Here is a 19,115-nt window from a genome sequence, read left to right as displayed (position 1 = left end):
GGGCCTTGGCCGCGCCGCCCGCCCCTCGGTGCACAGTTTTGCTTCCAGCGCCCTCCCGGCTTTGTGCAGCCCCCGTCTCTCCTTCCGCCATAGCAGTTCGTGAAGGTTGCGGGCGCGAGGCTGGAGGAAATTTTTCCCAGCGTCTGGCTCCGCGGGAGCAGCTGAAACAGCCAGTTTTTTTTTGGTTTTTTTGGTGGGTTGCTTTTTGGGATATGAACTGGTTGGGGGAGGGCGGGCGTGGAGCCCTGGGGACGTGGTTAGAGGGTGTGGAAGACGTGGTGTCACACACCCGCCTGGCGATGTCACCCGGAGTAGGCTTGGGCCCCGTGGTAAAGCCGGGGGAGGAGGGTGGCTTCCTCTCCCCTTCATTGTCCTGAAATGCAAGCGTTGGGTTTGTTAGGTTTCCTCCGTTCTAAGCAAGAGGGAGGGGGGAAAACACCCCCCAAAAAGGGCTAACACAGAGCGTGAAGAAGGGTGCACCATGTGTATAGTATCTGTTGTTGGTGTTTAACAGAGTTTTATTTTATATATTTGAAGAATATAAGGTCCTGAAAAGCAAGGACTATGCCCGTAGGAGTTAAAGCGCTGTCAAGGTGATCAATATGAAATTACTAAATGGAGAGTGGGCTTAAGAAGGAACTGACAATGAAGCTGTTGTGTAGCAGGGAAATGAACCAACAGAATTTTTTTTTCCCATTGGGCGGGTAGTGCATTCATCTTCCCGAGGGAATAGCTTAGGAAACATCTTTCCGTTGTATTTTTTAGGCAATCAAAACAAAAAAGCAGAAATAGGCCTGGAATATTACTATTCTGAACTTTTGTCTGTTAATAATTTTTGTGCTATAAAAGGAAATTCACCCATTTGGGAGGAATTTTAAAAATAATTTGATCCTTAAACTTACAACATTTCTACTTTTGAAAGTAAGAGGAGAGAATTAAACAGGATGTGTAGGAGCAAGTGGGAGGAAAATAGTAAGATTGTAGGAATTAAATTTCGAACAAAGTATCTAGGTTTCACTAGTTGAGTATCCTTCTCAGACTTAGGAATTCTGTTCTGGAAACAATTAAACTGATGGATAGCACATTCCAACCATTTTGTATTTTTCTGACCATGATTTTATAATCAACAGGGCAGCTGTTAGTTCTTCCAATATTATTGTAGAGTTCTGGTGTTTTTAAACTGAAGAATCTGAGTGCACTTGACAAAAAACACTGCAACTTGGAAAGTTAACCGACTTGTCCTCAAGCCAAACTGTTAATGGAAGCCAGAGACAAATAAAACCAAAATCTGTTCTGAAGGCCTCCTGCTGTTATTCCTCCCCTTGGTATGCCTATGTTGAGGACATTTATGAATTCTCTTCATGCATTTTGGGTTGTCTCTAGAACCAAGTTCACTGATACTGCAGTTAAATCACTTAGGTTCTTTTTCCTAATTTTGAAAGTAATTCAACGGAAATGAAACTGGTTTTTTAAAGTAACTTCCTGCTATGAGGAAAGATGACCCAACAGTTGGCTTTTCAAAAGATGCTGTTGGAATTAGTGACCTTCTTTTAACATTATTTCCTGGTATTCCTTAGCAGTTTACAGTATGATCAACTGCAAACTGTGTTGAAACTAAAACTACCTCATAATAAAAACCATTTTCTCTGATGACTAGATAGTAGTACTTTCAATTTAAGAAGAAGCTACCTTTTGAGAAAAAAAAAACATGTTGGATTTTTTCAAAATGCTTGCCTTTTTGGGGGGGAGGGTGAGTTTTCCCAAACATGCTTTTATTTATATTTTTTATTTTTCAATTCCACATGAATTTTGATAAACATTTTTGTTTTAATATTTTACTTGAATTTCAGTGTAGCTTTAAAAGAGTAGTCTTCACATTCAGTATACGGAATTATATTAGACTCTTAGTATATTTTATTGATACATTTCTTGGGGTTCTAAAATTATCTTGTATGGAAACAGGAAGTACATCTGCTTGTTTTCTTAGCACTAGAATTGTACAGTATACATTCACATACATATATACATATATTCTGCATTTTTATTAATACAATTGTCAAGACATTTTTTAAAATCTGTGCTTAGTGATTTGCAGTATAGTTTTTGTTTCATTTTACCTATTAGAAAAATAGAATTAACTTTATTACATCTGATAGTGATCAGATACTATTTATATAGTACTAAATACTGTACATGTTTAAGCTTAGTGCCAACATGCTTAAAAGATACATTTGATTGTAAAAGCAAAAGCTTGTGGTTTTAAATGTATAGTTCAGTGACATTAACCTTATTTACCATGTTGCGCCATCATCACCACTGCCCATTCCTAAAAGTTTTACGTCACCCCAGATCACGATCACAAAACTCCCATTCCTTCTTTTCACCAGCCTTAGTAACCACTCACAGAATTCTGTATCTATGCATTTGCCTGTTCTAGATATTGCCTATGTGTGGGAGCATATAATAGTTAACCTTTCAATAGATTGTTTATCCCTATTCCTAATATTTATTCATTTCTATTTATAGATAAATAATATTCCATTATGTTTATTTTCATCAACTTATTTTTATTCAGCAAAGTTCTCTTCCTGAAAAAATAATTCTATTAAAAAAAAAGAAAAATAATTCTATTATAATGAATTTATCATGGTGGTGTTCTTGCTCAGTCTTGAACATTGGAGTGTGAAGAATACATGTGCTATTCTAATAACAGCCAAAGTGAGGTGGATCCTTATTATATGTGGAGTTTGTATTTGTGAATTCCGCTAAGTAATTTGGATCCTGAAGTCAATACTTGTGATACTTCAGTCATTGTGAATACAAAAATGACTCAGGGCCACATCTGACCTCCTCTGCCTTCTCTGTTGCCATGCAGCAGAGATCAGACTTGCCTCCAACCCTCCATCCTTTTTTAGCCTATTCTAATGACAACCGTTCCTCCCATAGCACTTTACATCTATGCTATGTTCAATAATTCATTGCAATGGACACACAAAATTCACAAACTCAAAATTATGAGGGTTTATTAAGGGAAGTTGACAGGCTACCACAAATTGGGATCATTAAACAGTTAAGGATACCGTCATGGGTCCACAACCTCACCTCTTCTCAGCCAGTAGACTTCAGTTTTCTCTTTGGATCTCAGCTTCTCAGGTGGTCCTTTGGCTTCTGCTACTTTGGGCCATGAAGCCTCTGTTGCTCTGCCTCACAGACTCATAGTCTTGTCCTTGCACCTCTGCTCAGTACCACAGTCCCCTGCTGCAACCTCTGGTGCCTTTGGTCTTGATTTCCACCCCTCAGACAGAGCTTGAATGTGCTCCATTAGCGGCTCTGCTTCTCATGGTACTGGCATTTTTCTGTGATGACTCTTACACATTTCTCTAGATGACTCTTATACATGGAAGAATGGCTTTGATGGAGGTGTGGTTTTTGTCTTTGAGAAGACCTACCTCCAAGGAAACAAAGGGTGGTGACTTGGTTCTCATCTTCTCCTATGGTGGAGAGTTAAAACTATCTTAATCTTGTTTATTAGCATAGCAGAGAACTAACTCCCTCCAAAATGGAATTATAGCCATAGGAAGAGGCTAGAAGGGGCTTATTAATTGACTGTGTCTCAGTGGATATATACAGAGTGGTGAAAAATTGGAGTTATTCTTTGTGCATAATTCTAGTTGAGGTTGCACAAGGTTTTACTCGTAGCTTTTTTCAGTGCGCAAATTCTAATGAAGTGTCCTTTTTGATGTCTATTTAGTGCCACTTTTTTTGGTGTTGCATTTTTGTACTTTTATTAGTGATTTTAAAAACAGTCCCGTCCCCCCCCCCCCACTGCAATGTAGTGTTCAAGTGCTGTCTATTACTCCTAAGTAAAATAAGGCTGTGATGATGTGCCTTATAGTGAAAATGTCTGTATTATATAAGATTTATTCAGGGATCAGCAATAGTGCTGCTAGTTGTGAGTTTAATGCTAATGAATCAACAATATGATACATTCAGAAAAAGGAAGAGTAAATTCACCAATCTGTATGTGAAGTCACTGTGGAAAACCCAGGTAACATCTATTGTGAGGGATGAAATATGCAAAAGATGGAAATGTAGTTGATTTTCAAGATGATGGAGGATAGAAAAAGTATAGTGGACAGTATTGTGAGGCTGAAAGCTATATAAATTTACATTACCCAGGGTCAGGAAAATATGAAACGTATCTCAGCTAGAGTTCTATCAGAAAAAAATTGCATGGGCAATCATTTAATATGGCTTTTCTAGCCAAAATCTCCCAACTATCCCCAAACACCCTTTTCCTGCATGGGTATGGTTAAAAAAAAAAAAGTGGAGGAAAATACTGAGAGGATTCACTTGTGAGTAACTGTGACTAGAATTCCTTGGAATGCCATTCTGCTGACTATAACTTTAGCCCTCTGAAAAGTAGGAGGAGAGATCTCATTGTGAGCAAGAACTGGGATTTCATGGCATCCTCGACCTGAGATCCCTGTGCAGTGATCCTCCTGGATCCAGAAAACAGCTATAACATCACGGGAGTAGCAACAGCAGCAGAACCAGAAGCCAGAATGTGAAACAGAGTGGTGGGTTTCCAAGCCCACAGGAAAGCAGAGCTGAGTGTTTGGGGGCAGGAGGCTGGCTTTTTGAGTGGGGTGCCTCTGGGCACTGAATTCGGGGAGTTGGGTTTGAGGATTCCAGTGAAGAAGTACTGTGCCCCTCTGGGCATTTAGTTACAGACCTTAAAGAACATTGTAGCATGTTCTGATCAACAGTTCAGTATCTTGAGCATTTCCCACTGGCTGTACAATCTGTCAACTTCCTTAATAAACCCTTTAATCATGAATATTATCTGTCAGTTCTGTTTGGCCATTGCAATGGATATCATAACCCAGAGAGGGAAAACAGAACATTAAGATAACAAAGACATAATGTATAAAATTAAATACTTCTAAAATATATATACATATATAAAGTAAATAAACCAAGCTACCATCGAGCCAATCGTGAGTCATAGCGACCCACTGCTATATATAGTATTGATTGAATGAATGGATTAATGCCTATCATGTATTGAATACTTACTAAGTCAGGCTATCCGCTCACAAATTTGAGGTTCAGAGTTAGTGAATAAGGTTGCTTCTGTATCACAAATCACTGAACCTTCTTTCTTTTTTTTTTTTTTACTAAAGTCAGAAAGCTTTTTAATTTTCTCTACTGCCCCAGCACATTAAAAAGGCAACATGTATGTAAACATTATTATTAATCTCAAGATAGTAGAATGTGAGAGGAATTAGGATATCCCTGCACTCTTATTGAATCTAGCTTCTCCATGAGCCTTTAATAGCCCAGTGCTGTGGTGTTGATTCTGATTCATAGTGACCATATAAAGCACAAGAGTAGATAGTCCTTTGGATTTCCAAGGCTACAGTTCTTTTTTGTTGTTTAAACATTTCTACATGTCTAATTCAATGACACCGTTTAACATATTTATGCAATTCTAGAGATTTTTTCAAAATTCTGTGCCAATATTTTTCTAATGTTAAAGTCTATATGAAATGATAGTGTTAGTTACATGGTAATTAACATGATAAGGTGGTTTTGTTTCGTTGGTGTAACTAATATTTGGAGTTTTGGATTTTGGACACACATACCCCCATCCTCTCTTACTTGTTCGTTAACACTTGACAACCTTAAATTGTTTATTTTGTCTTTTGGAATATGTTTGTTCTGGAACCACTCATGTAGTCGTTTTAAATGTAATTTCTTAGTCACATTAAGCTAATTCTTCCCCATTCTGTACATACATATACATGATACTCAGAAAGAGTATTTTTCTATTGTCCCTATTAAATTTCATGTCATAAATGTAGCCATAGTTAAAACTTGCTGAGATCCTCTTGAATTATTCTGTCATCCAAATGGTTAGCTTTCTTTTGGCTTTTTTATGTTTATAAATCATGATGAAGGAATATAAACTATCCTCTATATTATGGATATAGCTAAGGATAAAGCCCTGCAATTGTATAAATAGAATAAATATTGCATAGAGTATGTTATGGAAAAAGGTAACACAAAGATAACTAAAACCATTTAACTGTTATATTTATTTATTTTTATATTATTTCCTTATCCCTTGTTATTTTTAACAATTTTATTGACATGCAGTTTACATTTCCTATACATCAATAGATCAAATACATCCAAAAAGACAAGTTGTGCAATCACTATCACAATTTTAGAACATTTTCTTCATTCTTTCATCTGCTGCTATTAGTATCTCCTGGCCCCCCAGCTCCCCTGCATAACTCCAAGGAACTATTTACTATCTATCTATCTATCTATCTATCTATCTATCTATCTATCTATCTATCTATCTAGATGGTAAATATATATATATCCTGATGTCAATAGATGTTATTTTAAATAGGCTGAAGTTGTATCCTCTAGTGATAAGGGAATTAGGTGAAGTTTACCATCTTGGTAATTATGTACTTACAAAGTCAAAGTGGAATGGATGCTGTAAAGAAAAATCAGGGTAAAGGTTTGGGTAGTCATTAAGGCATATTTTGAAATTTATTCTTACATGGTCACTACATTCTGAAGTCCTAATAAGATTTTTAAAAGAAAGCATGTGAAAAGTCCTCCCATGCACGTTCCTTATTTGCTAAATTACCACTCCACTTTATTAGATGACTTTTTATTCTGTAGGACTAGATCAGTGGTTCTCAACCTTCCTAATGCCACAACCTTTTAATATAGTTCCTCATGTTGTAGTGACCTCCAACCATAAAATTATATTCGTTGCTACTTTATAACTATAATTTGGCTACTGTTATGAATTGTAATGTAAATATCTGATATGCAGGATGTATTTTCATTGTTACAAATTGAACATAAAGCATAGTGATTAATCACAAAAACAATATGTAATTCTGTATTGTGAAATATTCATTTCTAATTACAAATAAATGAAATTTTGTCTTGAAGCATGGTTTAGCAGGATTAACAGTCTTCATACCGGGTACTCATAGGTGGGCGTATCTGCATGTGGGCAGACCCACATGGAGGCAGAAAGAGGAGCTGTGTCTCGGTTCCTAAGACCATCAGAAATATGTTTTCCAGTGGTCTTTGGCAACCCCAGTGAAAGGGTTGTTTGACCCCAAAAGGGTTCATGACCCACAGGTTGAGAACTGCTGGACTAGATTATATTTTTAAAGGAACACAGTCCTGGTGGAGTTGGGCTGCTAACTGGGAGGGGGCAGTTCAAACCCACCAGCTGCTTTGTGGGAGAAAGATAAGACTGTACAGTCAGGGGCATTATGAGTTGGAATAAACTCCATTGCAGTGATTTGGGGTTTGGGCCTTTGCATCATAGACTAGACGGGGCAAAGATGTGAGCAGGCAGATGTGCAAAGAAATGATTGGAATAATCCAGAATAATTGTTAAGTTAGCTAAGAATGATAGTGGTCATGGAAGTGAAAAGGTTCTGTTTTGGGGGATTTTTTTTCATTCTTAACTTTAAAATGTCTATTAAAGCAACCAAGTTGAGATCGCATAGATAGTTGGATATACAAACCAAGAGTTCAGAGGAAAGGTTACGACTGAAGATACTAAAATGTGAAACCATCACCAGTGGCCCATACTTAAAATGGTAGGACTGGAAGAGATCACTTAGCTACAGATTAATTAGTTTGAGAAGTCCAAGGATTGAATCCTGACTTTCTCTAACACTGAAAGCTTAGAGAACAAGAAGCTATCGAGAAAGATTCGGGGGGTGGGGGGGTGGTGACCATTGAGATCTGAAAACTCTAGAAGATGGGAGCAGGAGCTGTCTGAAAAATATTTTTAGAGGTGAAGTGTGATGGATCACCAAACTACCTATTGTCACCTAACTATTTTTGAGAAAGGGAAATTTTCTTTGTAAACTGTCTCTGAAAAATAGAAAGTTTTACTATACCTTTGTGTTTTCTTTAAGATTTATTTATTAATAATACCTATCTTTATCCTAGTTTATTGACAGAGTTCACAATTGCTCTCTACTAGAAACTACCACTCATTTGTTAAGCTTGTGATATTGTGGCAACTTGCATGTTGCTGTGATGCTAGACATGATGCCACTTGTATTTCAAATACCAGCAAGTCACTCATTGTGATAGTTAGGTTTATTGTGCCAACTAAACCTCCATAGGAACTTGTGGGCAGAATTTAATCAGGTTGCATCTTGGTTGGAGGGCTACCAAAGTTAAATACTTTTCTACTGGCGTCGGTTCTCCATCTCTTTTTCCCTGGCCATCAGACCAACATGCTGCTGCTTGAGCTAGTTCTTTGCCTCAACCTGTGCTGCACTACCTGTGGGCCTAGCCAACCCAAGGATCATGTTGCTAGAGCTTGAGGCTCCTGCTAGACCTGCTAGACCTGATTTGCTGTTAGGTATATGCTTGAGTTAAGAGATCCCATGGGGCCTGCATTGTTAAGCTTAAGGTGCTACTGACTGTTGCTGCCCCACCCTGCAGTCTGCTGCCTTCAGGGATGACTCTCCCTGTCTTGCCTAAGGGCAGATTCCCCTTTCAACTTCCTTTACCTTGGACTGGCAGCCTGCTTGGGTTCAGTATATTAACTGCTCAACGAAAGTGAGTTGAACTGAGCCTTCTGTACTGCTGTGTGGACTAATTAGCCATTATATTCCTTCTCACTGTATTAACCTATCCTTTTACTGTATCTATTTATAATCATAAAAGTGTCATGCATGGTTTTGTGTCTGTAGAGAACTCTTGTCTAACACACTCATACTGAACAAGTTTCAGCAGAACTAAGAACAGACAAGGAACAAGGAATAGATGATCCATTTCTGAATAGCTGCTGAAAGGCTTCTAAATAGCAGCAGAGCATTGAAAACGTTTCAGAAGAACCCCTCAGGTTGGAAAGCACTCTTAAGACTGGGGAGAATTCCCTGCTCAAAATAGAATTGACCTTAGTGACAGAGATGAAACTTTTGGAAGCTTCACCTGCTAACAGGGTACAATTCAAAAAGATAAGAAATGGCTGCAAACATTCATTAATAACTAGACTTAGAAATGTACAAATTCTTAAACATCAATATGCTAAGTACTAGTAGCTAAAATGTATTGTTTGAGCCATTTTGAATTAGAAAATTCTATGATTAATACTTTGCTGGGAATGACAAACTCGAGGAATGAATGGTTTCACATTCCTTGATAATAAGAACTTATTATGAGAGGGAGCTGATAGCAAGGATGACTATATAACCCCACTCGAGGGGAGCAAATGACAATATAGTAGGTGAATAGATATACTGGATGGGGTAATATAAGGCAAAAAAATAAAACAAACAAAAATGTATAAGAATAATAAAAGTTTCTGGGGGTAGGGTGAGGGAGAGAGGGGATAAGGGGAGCTGATAGCAAAGAGTTCAAGAAGAAAGAAAAGGTTTTGAAACTGTGTGGTAGTAATTGTACAATTATGCTTGATCTAATTGGATTAGGGAATATTATATCTGTAAGAGCTCCCAATACAATGATTAATTTTTTAAAAATTTAAGAAATAGAACTTGCTAAGATCAAAATTGTACAATGCTGTTTCTAATAAAATATATGTTAATAATTTCTTTTAGAAGAATTAATACCAGACTAGTTCCAAGGAATTAGAGATGAAAGTTGTGTCAAATGTTATTCTGTCCCATTTTTCCTTCACTCTTCCCTTGAGTATATTCCCTGAGTTCTGTGATTCACTGCAGGGTCCCACAGAAACTCACCGAAACTTTTAGGAGGTGTCTTACATGTTTGTAGGTGCTGTTCAATCCCAAATCTGAAAACTAAGCAGAGGCAGTCAAATGTGGGGTCCAGAGCCCAAAGCCCCAAATGTCCCAAAGTACAAGTTGGTCTTCTTGCTTCAACCAAAGCTCAGTCAGGAAATAGAGGTACGGTTTTGCTAGAGGTTTAGTTTTTGTGTTAGTCAACCATACGCGCAAGGAAAACAAAAGATGGTCTTTGAAGTCACACCATCTAGTAAAGTAGTCTTAAAGAATTCCCATAAGGAAATAAGAGGTCACTTGACTCTCTGCTAAAGTCAGGTCTTGTTGCCACCCTAATCCAGTTCATTAGTAAAGTAGAGACGTCCTCCAAAATCAGATGATAGCCACAAGCATTGAGTGCACAATTATGTATCACATAAGGAATTATGGCTAGAAGGGCTCCATTGTCTATAATTCAGAATAATATCTATATTCCCATACAACTATTGAAACTTACGTACCAACTAGTGAAGAAGAAATTGAAGAATTCTACCAACTTCTTGTGAAATTAATCAAACAAACCATTCAATTGCCTTGATAATTACTGGGCATTGGAAACAAAGTCACAAACAGTGAGAGAAGGCCTAGTAGTTGGTGATAGTAATGCAGTTGAAGGTTAGAATTTTGCAAGAAGAATTAAACCTTCATTGCAAATGCCTTTTTTCAAGAACAAGTGGCAATAAGGCTTGACTGGAACAGACCATAAACTACTCTTAAGCTAGGTCAGGGTGAAGCTGAAGAAAATTAAAATAAGCCTAAAAAAGCCAGCTTAGGTCTTGAGTATATACCACCTGATTTTAGAAATCATTTTAGGAATGGATTTGAAATATAGAACACTGAAAACCAGATGTTATGACATCAAGAACAAATATATGAAGAAAGTAAAAGGTCATTAAAGTCGACAGGAAAGAAAAGACCAAAGTAGATATCATAGAGGACTGTGAAACTTGGTAAAGCAAGTGGAAGACATGATGAAGTAATAATAGAAAATTTCAGAATGCATCTTAATAAATGTGCAGATCAAGAGGTCTGGTATCAGGCATCAGAAGACCCTAAACAAACAACCATTTTATGCAAACAAGGGGGGTCAGAGTAGAAACCCTAAGCCCATCCGTACACAATGGAGATCCCCTCACAGAATGGTTACAAGGAAGGGATGAGCCAACCAGGGTACAGTATATCACTGATGAAACACAACATTCCTCTAGTTCTTTAATGCTTTCCCCCTTCTATCCTCGCCCTCCCCCCCACTGTCATGACCCCAGTTCTAACTTACAAATATTGCTAGGCTAGAACATGTACACAGGTACAGATAAGAGCTCTCAACACAGAATCTAGGACAGATAAACTCCTCAGGACCAATAATAAGAGTAGTAATACCAGGGGGTATGGAGAAGATCAAGGAGAAAGGGGGAACCGATGACAATGATGGAGTGGAAGAGTGGGGGAGGGAGAGGAAAAAAGAGCTGATACCAAGGGCTCAGAAAGAAAATGTTTTGGAAATGATGATGGCAACATATGGACCAATATGCTTGATACAATTGATGTATGGATCGTTATAAGAGCTGTAAGAGCCCCCAATAAAAAGATTTATTAAAAGAAAAAGAAATGTGCAAAGACATGGAGTTAGAAAACCAAAAGATAAGGAAATTCTTAGTATATCTCAAGCTGAAAGAACTGAAGAAAAAATGCAGGCTTTGAGTTTCAATATTGAAGGATTTTGTGAGCAAAATATTGAATGATACAAGGAAGATAGAAGGACTACACAGAATTACTTGCACAAATAAGTAGTTGACATTTAGCCATTTCAAGAGGTTGCATTTGATCAAGAATCAGTGGTATTAAAGGAAGAAGTCCAAGCTGGACTGACCACATTTGTGAACAGCAAGGTTCCAGGACCAACTGGAATGTTTCAACAAACCGATGTAGTGTTGAAAGTACTCACTAGTCTATGTCAAAAAATTTATTTGAAAGACATCTACCTGGCCAACCTGTTGGAAGAGATCCATAATTGTGCTCATTCTAAAGAAAGCTGGCCCAACAGAATGGGGAAATTATCAGATATTATAAGCTGTGTCACATGCAGGTAATTTTTTAAAATTTGAAGGCACCCCTAACTGACAAGTGTTACAGAGAGAACTTGTCTCCAGCCACCCCCTCATGGCAGACATGTTAAACGTCATTAGTATAAATTCATGCATATATGAACTGAACCCTAATGATAATACCTTTTGACATAATCTTGCATCGTCTGGAGTGACTTGAAAAAAATCATTCTAATGATATAGAAATAGTTCTTATGTTGCATTCACATAGGTGTTTTGCGCTTCATCTTATTCTTAGGGGAAAGACAAGCTGAAAAGAGGGAAGTACAAGTAGGCTTTGAGATAAGGCTTTTCCTTTGTACTAAACACATCGTTCAATTAGAAGTAGTGTAAGTAATTTGGAAAGAAGGCAGAGAAAAGTAAGCTGGCCGCTTGGCAAACAAATATTTCCTCTTTTGATCAGCTGCTTTTTCTGGAAGTTGTACTGAAAAAAGGTTATGTCATATGGTTCCTCATAAGTTATGTGGAATAGAAAAAATACAAATTCAAAGCTTGTCAGTAAAGGTCTTGAACTATAGACAATCAGCTATACATGATTTGAGGAAGTAGATGATAGGGGAAATGAATCTACCTGATGTAAAGTATACAATATTCATTTTGGTGAAGGGGGAGCATTGTAAACAGAGCACTTTGTGTTCTATTTGATAAGCTTTTTGAGGCAATAGGATTATAATTTGACATACATACCTGGAAGAGCCTATATAATGCTGTTTTCAACAAATGTTGAACAGATGTTATTGGATGCTGTCAAGTTGATTCCAACACAAAGGGACCCCATGTCACACAGAAGAATTTCCCAAACCATTTTTTTGGTGGTAGTTTTCACATAAGCAGATCCGCAGATCCCCAGATCCTGGATGAGTTCACATCACCAACATTTTACTTCACAGCCAAATGCTTACCTGTTTGTGCCACTAGGGCTTCTTTGCTTCATAAATAATTCTCATTAGTTACAGAATGTACTGGAAATCAAAGGCTACTTTATTTCTAATGATTTTTACTTTTTGCAAACCTTTGTATATTGCAGAATATTTAGAAAACCATTAAGTCAAAATAAGAGCACATCTTTATTATTCCACTAATCACTGAGATCATTGCTACATATCTTGACTAAAAATAAAGTGTGTTTACTGACTTAACTTGTGTGCATAGTGGATTAACCTGTTAATATTTTATCATTAGATAGTTTTTTTATTTGAATTTTTAATGTTAGTGTAGGAGTACACATATATTTTCAAATTATTTATAGTAGTTTTAAGAATTATAAACAACTGCAGTGTATATTTTAAAACTGACATTCTATTCAAATCACTGCTTTTTGGAAATATTTTGAAAATCATATCAGAGAATTTGAAGAATTCTGAAACATGTCTAGTTTTTTTTAAAATAATTTTATTGGGGGCTTGTACAACTCTTATCACAATCCATACATACATCCATTGTGTCAAGCATATTTGTACATTTGTTGCCATCATAATTCTCAAAACATTTGCATTCTGTTTGAGCCCTTGGTATCAGCTCCTCATTTTTTCCCCCTCCCTCTCACTTTCCCCTCCCTCATGAACCCTTGATAATTTATAAATTATTATTATTTTGTCATATCTTACACTATTGGACATGTCCCTTCACCCACTTTTCTGTTGTCTGTCCCCCAGGGAGGAGGTTATATGTAGATCCTTGTAATCGGTTCCTCCTTTCCACCCCACCCTCCCTCCACCCTCTTGGTATCGCCACTTTCAGCACTGGTCCTGAAGGGATCATTCCCTGTGTTTCCAGTTCCTATCTGTACCAGTGTACATCCTCTGGTCTAGCCAGATTTGTAGGGTAGAATTGGGATTATGATAGTGGGGGGAGCTAGGGAGAGGAAGCATTTAAGAACTAGAGGAAAGTTGTATGTTTCATCATTGCTACACTGCACCCTGACTGGCTTGTCTCCTCCCCAAGACCCTTCTGTAAAGGGATGTCCAGTTGCCTACAGATGGGTCTTGGGTGCCAAATCTACACTCCCCTTCATTCACAGTCATATGATTTTTTGTTCTTTGATGCCTGATACCTGATCCCTTTCTTTGATGCCTTGTGATCACACAGGCTGGTGTGCTTCTTCCATGTGGGCTTTGTTGCTTCCGAGCTAGATGGCCGCTTGTTTACCTTCAGGCCTTTAAGACCCCAGGTGCTATATTTTTTGATAGCTGGGCACCATCAGCTTTCTTCACCACTTTTGCTTATGCACCCATTTGTCTTCAGAGATCGTATTAGGAAGGTGAGCACACAATGGTATGGTTTTTTGGTCTTTGATGCCGGATAACTAATCCTTTCGAATATGTCTAGTTTTCTAATGAAACTGCCTTCCTACCCTCATACAAATTTCCACCATTGGTATTTTAGAGTGTTCCCTTCAAACTTTATGAATGCTAGATAATACATATATATTTTTATCTTTTGCCAATTTAATTGACTAAAATCCTATTTAAATTTTTCTTCATTAGTGACATATATTTAAAATGTTTATTGCCCATCATATTTCTAATAGGAATTCTTATGTGTTTACCTTTGTTCAATTTTTCCCCAGGAAGTGCTTATGTTCATTTTGACAACTCCCTTTCTTTTTTCCCCAGGTTGTCATTTTTTCCCTGTATAATTACTTTAACCCAGCAAGGATTTTAACTTATACAAAGCCAAATTTTCCATTTCCTTTTGAAGTCTATAGACTTAAGTTTATAAACAGGATTTTTTATACTGTACTACTTTTTCATAATTTACTTAGTTATTTATACATATTTTCCTTATGTGTTTTCCAATTATTTTGACAAGTGCATTAAAAATTTATTTGGGCTTTGATTGGGGTAGCATTGAGATTATTTTTTTGTTTTGTTTTTGTTTTTTTAACCTGAAACATGATAAAGGAAATCTCTGAAAAGGGTCCTTGGGTACCCTGATTTTTGTAAAAATTTTCCCATGTATTTAAGTTTCTACCTCTCCTGAGTCAGCTAGGTAGTCATTTTTATTCTTTTACATTACTAAGTTAATTGAGAAATTCAAACTTAGAAGCATAAAATTACAGGTATAGTTATGTTATAAATAGAAAATGTGTGCAGTTATTTTTTTGAGTCAAAGGTAGATGTATTCGTCTGGGTACTTAGAGAAACAAATAAACAGAAACTCATGCATAAGAGAGAATTTTATATAAAGGTTAAGTGCACATCAAGAAAACATCCCAACCCAGTGCTTCCCAAGCCCACAAGTCCAACATTAACCCATAAGTCCGACATCAATCCACAAAGTCATCTTCTATCTCACAAAACAGATGCAATGATGCCGACTGCAGGAGGAAAGCTGAATCAGTGAACGTGTAAACTTCTCAGTGCTGGAAGGGGTCTCCACACGTCTGCTCCAGCACCCAGGGCTGCATAGAGGGGGTAGGTCCAAGTGGCTTCTCCTTGGTGATGTCTTGCAGGAAGTGAGCCTTGCCAGCTGAAGCAGGGAACTAGCTAAGGCAGTCGCACCCTGGTCCGACCATCAGAAAGCAGGAGACTTGAGAACTCAAAAGGCAAGGCTCACGGAGCCATTTATCCCTCTGCCTTTCAATTAACCCCACATGTTTATCAGCCAGGTTGGTTTAATAAACTACCTCAGTAGGTGTTTATATTTAGTGAAGAAAGTATAAAACAACCTGCCATATGTATGCCACACTTATTTCTTTTAAAGAATAAGCTTATAATTTTAATTTTTTGTGTAAATTTGTGCATTTCTATTAAAATAATTAATTCATTAATGCTTTACCAATTTGTTGACTTATAAATTTATATTTTTACATTTGATCGTTTAATGAAAACACCTATAAGGGTACTCAGTTGTGTTTTTTTTTAGTGCAACTTTAGGCGGGTCCTTTAAATTTTACTTACATACGAAGGGACTTTAAGAGAAAGTGGAAGATTTTCTACTAATTTTTCATTCTATTTTTCCACATACCTTTTGAGACCCCTCTTATAAAATATTCTCAGATTTTACACTTTCTAAATTATTTAGTATTTGATTCTCTTTCACTTGAGTACTTTTGGGAGATACTTTCATTTTCCTTTTCAAGGTTTTTTGTTTTGTTTTTCCAATGTGAATTAGATGAAGGTTTACAGAGCAAATGGTCAGTTTTATTTTCAGCAATTCATATCTTTTTTTTTCCAACTTAACTATTACAATCCTCTCAGTGTACATACCACCACTTATCCCACTTTCTCTCTTGTGTACCTATTTCCAACCTGTCTCCTTTCCTTGACTCCTGAACTTTGCCCTTGGGTAAATGCTGTCCTTTTGATCTCAAATAGTCAATTACTCTAACATAGGGTGAATTCCCTTCTAGACCTGCAGTGTGACTCAGGTGTATAGTCCTGGGGGTAAAGGACTGTCTCACATACCCGACCAGTATGTTGTTTATTTCCTGTGATTTTGAATTTCTCCCACATTTTTGCCCCTCTCTATCCAAGACCTTCTAGTTGTATGAGCCTTTCAGCGTACTTGGTAGCGGGTCTTCTGCAATCGGGCTCATAGAGACTGGTGTTTGTGTGGTGCATTCGTTCTTATGGACTAATTGTTTTTATATGTCTTTTATTCGCATTACTCTTCATTCTTCCAAACAGATAGAGACCAATAGCAAACATTACTTACCAAAGTAGGGTTTAGAACATTGTTTTTGTGAACAGTGTTACATCAGTTGACATTGGTGTTCCGTAAACCTTATGGCCCTGATCCCCCAAGCCCAGTAACTCATTCGTTCAAAGTGTTTGGTTATATCTATGGTCTTTTCATAACTTTGCCCCCTGTATGCTCTTAACACATTCATGAATTTTTCCTTTTCAAATTCACTCTCCTATAATCTAAGGAGCTGTATGTGTTTTATGGGTAGTTAATTGTTCTTCTAGGTTTTTCCTAATACTTTATCTCATTTATTATTTATTTGGTTGCATTTCAAAGTAATATTCAGGTGTCTGTGTGTGTGTAAAGTGCTCTTAAGTCATCTATTGTTAATTAGATTTTCTGAATGATTTGTGCCATTGAAATATTTTCCAGTTTACCACTCTATATTAAACAGATGGCAACTGAAAATGAAATGCACTATTTTTTAATTCTAGTAGTATTGCTTGAATTAATGTTTCCACACATAACTAGCTGAAAAAAATGACATTGGGTCAAGAGGACAGTATATGTGTGTATTTTTAAAGAGATTTAATAGAACTTTGATTTTAATTTAAATTGCAGGGTAATTGAAGGAAACATGCACTCTTTCACTAATCTAGTGACTCTACTTTCCATCCCTAACAAATACAGGAAAGAAAAAGTTGCAAATTTTACTTTTCACTACCTATACTTTTTTTTTTTTTCTGTAAGAAACCTTTATTGTGAAACCACAAAGAAAAATAAAAGGAGAAAACAAGCATCCCTTGAAGCATACTGAATATAGTAAATCCTCGGGTTAAGAAAATTCAGTTTACTGAAAATTAGTATTTGTCCTTGAAAACTATGTAAATTTGCTCTCACTTTGAAAAGACTGAACCAACCCCTGATTGTAACAAAATATTCCTCAGAATCTTTTCCATTTTCTGTACACACAGACTTAAGATAGGCTTTGACTCTTTTCTTGCACTAAAATAGTGCTACATATGTGTTCTGAGTTGCCTACAATTTTGACTTTAAGACACACCAAGGAATGGATCTTGTTCATAACCTGAGGATTGGCTCTATATTATTTTCTACTTTTTATCTCCATAGGGAGTTACCTAATACTTTTCTCTAAAAATCTTTAATTATGGTAGACACAATACGTTTTCTGTGTCTTATTGCTCCTTTGCTGTTGTTAGCTGCCGGCAAACCAACTGTAACTCTTGACAACCTTATCCTGATGGCCATTGCAGTGCTCAAGTTCATTGTTGCATCCAGTGTCTAGTTTGAAAGCATTCCAATATAGAGGGCTCACCCTCCAGTCCTTCTCTAGGGACCGGTCCCTCCTGAACACACGTCCAAAGTATGAGACAGAGTCTTGCCATTCATTCTCCTAATGATCATTTTTATAGTGTCTTAAGAGATTTGTTCATTCTTCTGGAGTTCATGGTATAGCCAATAGTACCCAGAGACACCATCCACTACCTATACTTTTAAGGAACCCTCATGGCACTACCTGGTGAGCATTGTACTGCTAACTGCATAGTCAACAGTTTAAACCCACCAGCTACTCCACAGGAGAAAGATGCCAGTCATTGACCTTGGGTGGGACCCTTCGATGAAAGGGGATCCAGAGCACCCGGTTGAAGTCTGGTCCCTCTTTCCCTGTGGAGATATAAACAATACCCTCCCCTTGGGTGGGTTAGTGCCCTATGCTCCAACCTGGTGCTCCAAGATGTTAATGCAACATGTTGGCATGGAGTAGGGAACCAGTGGAGAGGTCTGAGGGGCCGGCCCCAATCCCAACTATGTGGACAGCTGCCCCTCCCCCCAGAAGAATTTATTTCAGAGGACAGCAATGAAGATGCAGCTCAGGGGAAGGGACATGTCTGATCAGAGCACACGGGAGCAAATGAAGGGGGAGGAAGAGAGAGTAGAGCACATCCGGGCCCACCAGGCCTTGAGGATGATATTCCCGCTCAGAGCAGCCAATCCACAGAGAAGACCATATGGCCGGCCCCACTATGAGACACAACATCCCTCACTGATCCATAGTATTGCGCCCAATCTTATACCACCACACGAAGCAAAACCCTAATGGCATGCAACAGAACAGCAAGGGGAGCAGAGCAAGGAAGTCTCCAGGGAATTCCAAAAATAGACTTTGGGGCCAGGGCTTAACACCCCATCAGACTCTACCAGGAAAACACTTCTAAAGGCCAACAAACAGTCCTTGAACTAACTACAAGCTTTTCTTTTTTGTTGTTGTGTTGGGGGTTTTTTTTTGTCATTGGCTGTTGTTGTTATGTTTTCTTTTGTTGCTTAGTTTTGCTCTGTCTTGTTTTTGTGCATGTTATTATCTCTGCAGGTCTGTCTAAATAAGATAGGCTGGATGAACAATCTGGAGGAAAATACAATGGGACTGAACGTTCCGGGGGACATCGGAGAGGGAGAGGTGGGGGGAAAGTTAGTGGTGTTAACAAACCCAGGAACAAGGGGATATCAAGTGATCCAAATTGGTAGTAAGGAGGGTGTAGGAGGCCTGGTAGGG

The 19,115-nt window shown here is 37.7% G+C and overlaps 1 protein-coding gene across 9 annotated transcripts in view; it reads left to right on the top strand.

The window, feature by feature from the left end:
• CEP170 (centrosomal protein 170) overlaps positions 1-19,115 on the top strand; it is a 166,335-nt gene that overhangs the window by 447 nt on the left and 146,773 nt on the right. The gene's annotated exons all lie outside the window — the stretch shown is intronic.

Source organism: Echinops telfairi, unplaced genomic scaffold, assembly GCF_000313985.2.
Source record: "Echinops telfairi isolate 266 unplaced genomic scaffold, ASM31398v2 ScPeMD7_7424;HRSCAF=8462, whole genome shotgun sequence".
NCBI lineage: Eukaryota > Metazoa > Chordata > Mammalia > Afrosoricida > Tenrecidae > Echinops > Echinops telfairi.
The sequence above is the reverse complement of the archived record's forward strand: the minus strand, read 5'-3'. Positions and strand labels throughout refer to the sequence as shown.